This window comes from Bombus terrestris, chromosome 7 (genome assembly GCF_910591885.1).
Source record: "Bombus terrestris chromosome 7, iyBomTerr1.2, whole genome shotgun sequence".
In the NCBI taxonomy this organism is placed as follows: domain Eukaryota; kingdom Metazoa; phylum Arthropoda; class Insecta; order Hymenoptera; family Apidae; genus Bombus; species Bombus terrestris.
Genome location: NC_063275.1, coordinates 12,340,781 through 12,349,323, shown reverse-complemented (window position 1 = coordinate 12,349,323; position 8,543 = coordinate 12,340,781). Strand labels below are relative to the sequence as shown.

The following is an 8,543-nucleotide window of genomic DNA, read 5'->3' as shown; positions in this document are numbered from 1 at the left end:
ACGTGAGCATTTCTTTGCGAGTCTTTCTCCCCACTCGTTCGCACGAGCCACTCCTCCGGTCCTCTTCCTTCAGTATCTTCTTATTTTTACACGTTTTTTTTTGTGTATTTACCTGCACACGTGGATACACTCGATGATGCGGGAACTTCTATGATACAGCAAGAATGTAATATAGGTTAAGCATCAAAGTTGATATGCTTCAACGTCAAGACGAGTAAATTGACACAAACATGAGGGAATAATTCAAAGTTGCAATCAATGTTGCATGCGATACACTATTGGATAATTTGGGATTATTTTTGTGATATATGTACCTACATATTATATGTATATTGAATCAGTTAATAATTTTGTTATTAATTCGAAATTAATGCCACGCTATAGATCAATATATACTTCTGGTAAGTTTTTTTACTTGGAGAAATTGTTGATGAAGAATTCTAAACTAATTTCTTTTTCAAATTCTTAGGTTTCATAGAAAACTTTATTTATATTATTATATTAAACATTTATTCAACTGCTGGATTCCACTATAATTAGTATCAGTGTATCAATCGGTAATGTTAATTGATATTAAAGATCTTACTATATTATGAAAGTTACTATAATACCATAGGCGAATAAAAGGAAAAAGATGAAACTGATTGATAAGCAAGTCTATTAAGGTTATTTGGTCAGAGTGACAATGGATATTATGTCTATAGCTCTTAATTATAAAAACTTTCTATTATTTCAGATGGTATAGTTGAATTAATTAATAATTGTTGTCTGGAAGTACCGAATGAGGAAATAGGTAGATGCAACATGTTGATAATATGTAAAAAGACAAATGACACATCGTTTGGTGGTGTATATGAGCAGTCATCAATACATATACAATAATAATAATACAACACGTCTCTGTTCATATTTTCGACTCCTGTTTCTTTCTGTCATAGGTTAATGTCAGGTTTCACACACCTAAACTTTGCTGGAGAAATGCTCTTTAAAATTGAGGAAAACCTCATCAAAATATGTCCTATAGTTCTTGAGATTAGCTCGAACTCGGAACATACAGACGCTTGCCGAGTACTTGATTTTATATTACGTCTAGATTGAATACAAAAGAATATTTATTATATTCTCTCTCATGCAATGTTTGTATAGTATACATGAAGAGAAAAGCACTTCAGTTTGCATCCAAAACACGGTTTTAAGTAATTGCTTCTTAACTTGCTGCGCTGCATGTTTCTTTTTGTAGCGCACAATTTCAAGGAAACCGTCGCTGTATAATTGGTCGCTTTGTATTTTATATCTGTCCACTTTAATAGTTTTTTCTGCACGACGAGATGCGCTATAGGGGACAGTGTGTCCTTGCGTAGCAACGCCGTTGTGTTATGGTTTCCCCCTTGCTCTTTGAGATCTCAAGCACAGTGAACCGTAGTTCCTGGTTTTGTCCACTAAATCGTGCACTACCGACGCTTAAGCTCTGAAAGCCCCTCTTTTGACGCTAGGGGGATTCTACTTGTTACTGGGAATCCTTCTGTATCCCCTTGGGGATATGTATTGCACTCTGTCGAGATGACGGAAATTGAGGAAACAAAATCCGGTAATAAAAACAGACTTTTCAAGTGTGTTATCTATTATCCTATCTTCTACCTTATGACTGCAAATTTATTATTTAGTTGCAGATAAAAATAATTTCATAAAAGGATACGTATGTAAGGATAGCAAAATAAGTACCTAAGTTCGACGTTCTTAATGCGGTATTTATTCCATCTTAATTCTCTTCTCACTTTTATCCAACCTGAGTAATTCTGCTACTCTGTATCAAACGTTTATCAAACGTTTTCAGAACTACGATTCCCTTTAGATCTTGCAGTTAAGATCACAGGACGATCATTCACCTGCACCTTCGCAGGATACGCTTCCAAAGCTGTATTTTATACCAGGATGGAAACGCGATATTTGGAAACGCGGCGTAATGTGATGTTTATCGACAGCGTGGTCGCGCGTGTATTTCCCATTAACATTCCGTATGAAATCCGTAGGTAGATAAGTGGAATGCCCTGTACAGAGACGCGTTTGCATACACGCCGGTGTATATCTAGATGCTACATGCATCTGCGCCCGTCCGTTGAACGTGCATGCACGCGAGTTTAACGAGCGCGGCAGAGGCTGGCGCCAAACGGCGATCCTAACATCGGCCAACCGATTCGCGATCTCTGCTTTCTACGATAATCCTCTGCGATGGCATACTGTTGTCCGCTGTGGAAACGTGATCGAGCATGATCGAGCCTCATGCTTACAGCCTATCCTAATAGATATCATAATGAACGTACAAAGTCGGGTAAATACTGGCGTTGCATAGGTCTGGAGAATAGGAATATTGTGATAGTATAATAGTACAGAATTATACATCATATTTTTTATAAAAAATATTTTTGATAACTGTAAGTATTAATTATTAATATGGAAAGTATTTTTAAGGTCTAAAGGAAATTTCTATCGCTGGTATTGAAAATGATTTACATATATCTGAAATTTTGAGAAAACCTGGCTATTATTAAATACAGAAGTGACAGTAGAGAGAAGGAAACGGTACGTGTAAGGGGCCACGAGACTATTTTCATTCATGAATGAAGCGATGCGAACGTAAAAGTACTTTATCCATCATATTCGTTATCAAGGACATGGCAATGCACAGAGTATTTTTACCACAGAATTTCCAGCTCTGAGAGTATCCTATAATCCCTAGGTAACTCTAAAAATTCATTTTAATTTCCTGAAAAACTAAATTCTATTAATTCTTTTAAAATTCAATTCAAAGCGTTCCAGCACATATCACGAGTGGCTCTTTCGAAGCTTATAATTGTTAGACACAGAACAAATGTGACTTCTTGAATAGCGCTGGCTGAATAATTTTGATAAGCCTATATATGCATAGATAGGGCAAGCAACGCTTTGTAAGAATGCGTTCTAATCGTAAATGCGTTCAGCAACCAGTGACCTAGAATGTTAATACTTTCTCCTTCCTTAAGTATTCTTTTGTTCTCCGTTCAAATGCACCTGTATTGTTCCCGTAACACACAACTGTTCCGTGACAAAGCGATAACGGGTCACGAAGGTAATAACCCCGCTTTTTTCCCCCTATACGTCCTGCCCTCAAATTCGTTCGATGAATAGAACCAGGCATCTATGAAATATTTTTGTGACAGGTTCCAATACAATGTTCAGAGGAGAATACTACCGACATAAGTAAACACGTACGAACAGTCGCTGGTGGACCATCGAATTGAACTCCGAAAATAAAACGATACGTGGCTAAGTAAACTAGAAGAGAAAATTTTGTTCTCCTCCTATTTTTTTTTTTTTTTTAAAGCTATTCGAAACGTAACATGTTCAAAATGGAAATATAATAGTGATCAATCAGCTACGTCAGAATTAAAATGATTGATGCGATGGATATTTAAAGTCGTGGATGGCAAATAATGCTTTTTTTGGAATATGTTCATCGATAAAGAATTTTGATATTATATAATTTTATGTATATTAGTATTATTAATAGATAGTATAATTCAATAATGCTACAACGTTATCAGTAATAGTATAAGATACTTAAAGCTTTTTAGAATCTTGGTAAGTATAGAATTTTATGCCTATGATAGGCTTTCAGCCTTTAAAGTTTGGTAAACTTCAACATTTATCAAAATTTAAAAATTTCAAATATAGATATAGGTATAATGAATGTAGATATAGTTCAAGTATATACAGATACAATATTCATAAAGTCTAACTTCAATAATGTTTGAAATGAAAAGATTACGTCCATCTAAAAATAGTTAAGTTTAAGGAACCTGTTACAATTATTATAATAAAAAAATGAATTATTAAATAGCTGATAGCACATATAACAAAAGAATCTGTTTAGAATTCCAATAAGACAAAATGGTGTTCCGAATAAGATCTTTAATTAGAGATAAAGTACTTGCGTATACAAAGCTCGTTCTAAGCTAAATAGCGAAACGTAATTAGAAAAAAATTATGCTTGTGGTAATGATACATTAGAATTGCTATTTCATTACAATAAGGAACCTTGAGCCGTGATAGTTAAGTATTGAAACTAGAACGATTGTTTCTTTTTTTTCTTTGGTAAGACTAACTCCAATAATCCCTTGATTTACTGCATCTTATAATCTTGTTAGTTAATTAGCATTTTCTTATTTACAGCATGTATAGAAAAACAAATTACGTAAACTTATGTAAAGATAACAGGATATGAAATGTAACAGGATTATCTTATCGAATGAAAATATAAATTTGTTCAGCGAAGAAATGATAAAGCTATAATCGTGAAAGCGTATGAAGACGGAAAAGAGATACAATAAAACGCGATTTTCTGAGATGATGTTGAGAAAAAAGCACGCACGATCATGCGACCACAATATTACCACACTGTGGAGATTACATTCGAGCAGGGAGACACCAGATTTTCATCGATGTCGTTGCGAACTCGAAAGTCTATGAAATTTTATCAATATAATTTGTTGCATATTAACAAAATGTGGTTTTTTACGAAACTCTTCTAACTTCCTTCATATAAGTTTTAATATTCCTTTTCGACTTACATGATGTTCTTTATGTATTTATAAATATGCATCATATAATTTTTATATGCTTTTAAGTCTTTTTGATAGATACTTTAATTTATCTTAAAACTTTTTTGCTATATCCTTTGGTATTTCTAACTTCATACATTCCATTTATTAGTTTGGCAACTAAGTGATTACGGATTTTGTCATTAGGTGGTATTGGCTGTTTGTCAATACTATGATATATTTTTTCTAAAATTTGGAATTCTGAAATATTGTATATATTTTTAAAAATTCACCTAAACGCTAGAATTCCTAATTATTTATTTAAGAATTCATTCGAAAATTAAAAAAAATGTTTAAAATGCCAATTTCTTCTTTGATGCTACAAGATTTCTCTTTGTAAAATTTTCTATCATCAATATACTCCATTAAAAAGAAATTTCCGCTTTGTAAGAATTATACTTCTACATACATACATAACGTTATCAATTTAAGCTCTTAGAAATAATACAAAATGCGGTCGTACGAAGTGTCCACCTAGTACTAGTAACTTTGGATTAAATCTATTTTAGGTGGACAACGAAAACCCTTGTGTGCAACTTAAACCTTATCGTCACATAGCCAATCACCTCTTCCTCGTGATATCTTAATTCCACGAAATTAAGATTCGAGTCAAATGCAACAAAGATGACCAGCTCAGATTAAAATTTATGCGCGTCTGACTTCTCGCGGACCAGCAGAAGAAAATTCATTGACCTCATTACTGGAATGGTGGTCATTTGCATGCAAGTAAAGGCGTGAATAAAATTACTGATATTTGTCATATATGAAAATATTATATGCTAATCATTCATTGGATTATTTACAATAATTATTAACAACGCATTCAGTATCGCGTGTTTCTCATGTAATTCAAACTTTTTATTCAAGCTTTTGTTTTCAATGCGTATAACGTAAGTGGTGATGTGAATTACATACGCATATATGCATAGTAAACGCGATATACTAAACATGACATGCATAGTAAAGCAAACTCAGCCTGTAAACATCAAAACTACATATCAACAACTAAGCCATAGATCATATACTAGAAAAATCGAAATCAAAGGTACATGAAAAATTGCGGAAAAAATAGCGTAAGGGGAAAAAGACTTTTATGCAAATATTTTTCAAAAAATTGCTCAAACCTCCAAAAATGCACTGTTGTGAATATAGAAGTTAAACAAAAATTATAAATCGGTTATTTATCATTGTATAGTTCTAATGTTAATATTTTAATTGTATATTCTTGCATCTTAATCTTCTTTTTCGAAATGGATAAAGATCTGAAATTTACAGAACTCTATTTATAGCTTACACGCAAATTATCGAAATAGTATCTAGCGATTTATAAAATCATTTGAATAATCATACGCGCTAGCATATAATTCGTAATCTTGACTGAGGTTTCGAGTCCTTACCTTCCTAGTTTCTATCGATTCGCTCAGATACCCGGGAACATGTAACTGTTGACGATTAATTCGTTTTACAATAGTATGTTGTGAAATCCAGTAAAACAACTTACTTCAATCCCCCAGAAGCCAGTATCGTTGGAACAATTTCGCGAATTGTCTTGTCGGAAGTGGAGCAGCACGTTTAACGATTAATTTTCATCAAAACGTTATGTGGATCTTAATGGCGACCGTTTATGGTCATTATATCAAAATGATCTAACGATGATTGATACCAGCATCAGCGATGGCAGCTGTATCTGATTTGGACGTTCTTTTAATAAGACCCGACAAAATCATCCTCTTGGACCCGGATAAACAGGCCACGTTGGATATTCTCGCATTAATATCAATTTCTTCGATGCCACGATATTCAGAGAAGATAGCCAAAGTCGTCTTATTGATTCTCGTTCCTCTAGCGTTGACATTTCTTGTTGGAGATCAATCCGATTACGCCAATAGTTGGAACAGCTTCTTCTTCACGAGATGTCCTTATAAATCGGCTCTTATGGTTGGTAGGTACTTTGACGTCTACAAGTGAACGGATAATGAATGAAGAAAGCTTGTTAAAAAAGATTTAACAAATGGAACAAATTTCTTATTATAGCTTTACACAACAATTAATGAAATATTTAATAGGTATAAATAATTTGTTTGAAAGGTAATGGTATTGTCAATATAGTGTATGTTTCTTGCAAGTTATCTCTATCACTTTCTTTAATTAAATAAATTTTCTGCATAGCAGGTTGGTAACACTAATTTTCTGCATACCAGTTGAGCTCTTGGGAACAGAAGTAGAACTCAAGGAAGATAGTAGGAAGGAAGATAGAAAAAGAAAAAAGAAAGGAATTAGGTCATTCCTGTTCCAATCCTGAAATCAGCAAGTATAAAGGTACATTTTCCACTTTGTGCTTCTCACTTATTCTGCCTTCTTTTCTCTTGAAGGTTCTTTCGTTCTATTATTAATTAGTCACTCTATTTATAATTTCAATTAAATTACTTCTTCTTTATGTTTTGTCTTTGAACTTCTTCTTTAAGTGTAATTCGTTAATTGCATATAACTATTTACTTCTTCATATATGTTTTTTAGATTGAAAAATGGTTATGAAGAGTAACGTGAACGATATTCCTTCGGCGGAACAGGATCCACTATTTTCATTTTTAAAAACTATTACCACTCGATCGTTTACCGATAAAAAATCGCTGACGCCCTTGGGTTGATTTGCATGTTTCGCACGATGCTCACGTATTTCACATTTCCCTGCCTATTTTTTGCAAACGTGACGATTTTAATTAACGCTGAGGCACTAATGAAGTTTAAATGACCCGTCAACTAATTGCCGACATTTATTATCTTCGGTAATAATATGTACAATTATCCGCAACATGTAGCTTTGAGTATACAGATTTTTAATAAACTTTAATTTTTCATAAAAGAAAACGAATGCATTTTATGAAAAATTGTTTAAGTAATATTTATAGGAAATATTTAATTAAATGATAAATTTATGATAAATGATAAAAGCATCAAAAATACTATGATTCAAAAGCGTCGCTGAGCAACAATCATATAGAATATCGATAATGAAAAAATATCTGTGGATCCTGCTATTGTTGCGGGTGGTACATTGATACATAATTAATTATGCGAATCTACTTCACTTCTTCATCTTCTTTCATTTGACAGCACGCAGGAAGCCAGAGATTCAAACCTTTCTCTCGAGCCTGCGACGAGTGGCCGATTTCTCTGGTTTCCCTTCTGTCTCACGCGTTTGTTCGTGTTCTTTGCGTTATGAAGTATCGGTGATCTACCACGATGACTAGAAATAAAATTATCGATAAGAAAACAAAGATGTCTTTCACTGTACTGTTTAAACAAGATGGATATAATAAAAAAAATATCTTCTCATATTCAAAATCATTGTATGACCTTCGTTTTATTGATATTATATTTTGTTTTCATGATATTATATTTTATATCTCATTTCTTATATGCTCAATGGTTATAATTGTCATAAGATAATCGTTATTAATATTATGAAATAAAATTTTATACAAGCATTATCTTTCATCCAATAATAAGATTTTCAAAGATATATCTTTTTTTCTAATATGTTAACCTTTTGTATTAAAAAATATTACTATAAAATATACTTATGTATAATTACTTTTAATTACTATCTTATAATTCTCTCATACATAAACTTACAATTACAGAAATATTTTTCCTAAATTATATTTCCAGCTTTTATCTCATAACAAGTAACTTCACAGTATCAAATAAAATACTTTACAAAAATGTTTATTCAAACAATCATATATTTGCAAAGAAATATTCAAGTGCACAGAGTTAATATTCTGTCCTCAACTAGAACATCCTCTCTTTTGTGATTTGACTGTGTCCACCATAAAATTTCTAGTCACAGCTGACGATGCAACAATAACCAACGCTGATCTACGTGTACTGCACCAGTGATAC

General features: G+C 32.7%; 1 long non-coding RNA gene across 1 annotated transcript; it reads left to right on the top strand.

The window, feature by feature from the left end:
• The first annotated feature begins 6 nt into the window (after positions 1-6).
• Positions 7-4,531, top strand: LOC110119416. The gene is made up of 8 exons (XR_002307865.2): positions 7-401; positions 470-665; positions 737-1,588; positions 1,665-1,745; positions 1,835-1,960; positions 2,031-2,737; positions 2,810-3,106; positions 3,198-4,531. It is a non-coding gene; the product is annotated as an uncharacterized LOC110119416 (long non-coding RNA).
• The last annotated feature ends 4,012 nt before the right edge of the window (positions 4,532-8,543 follow it).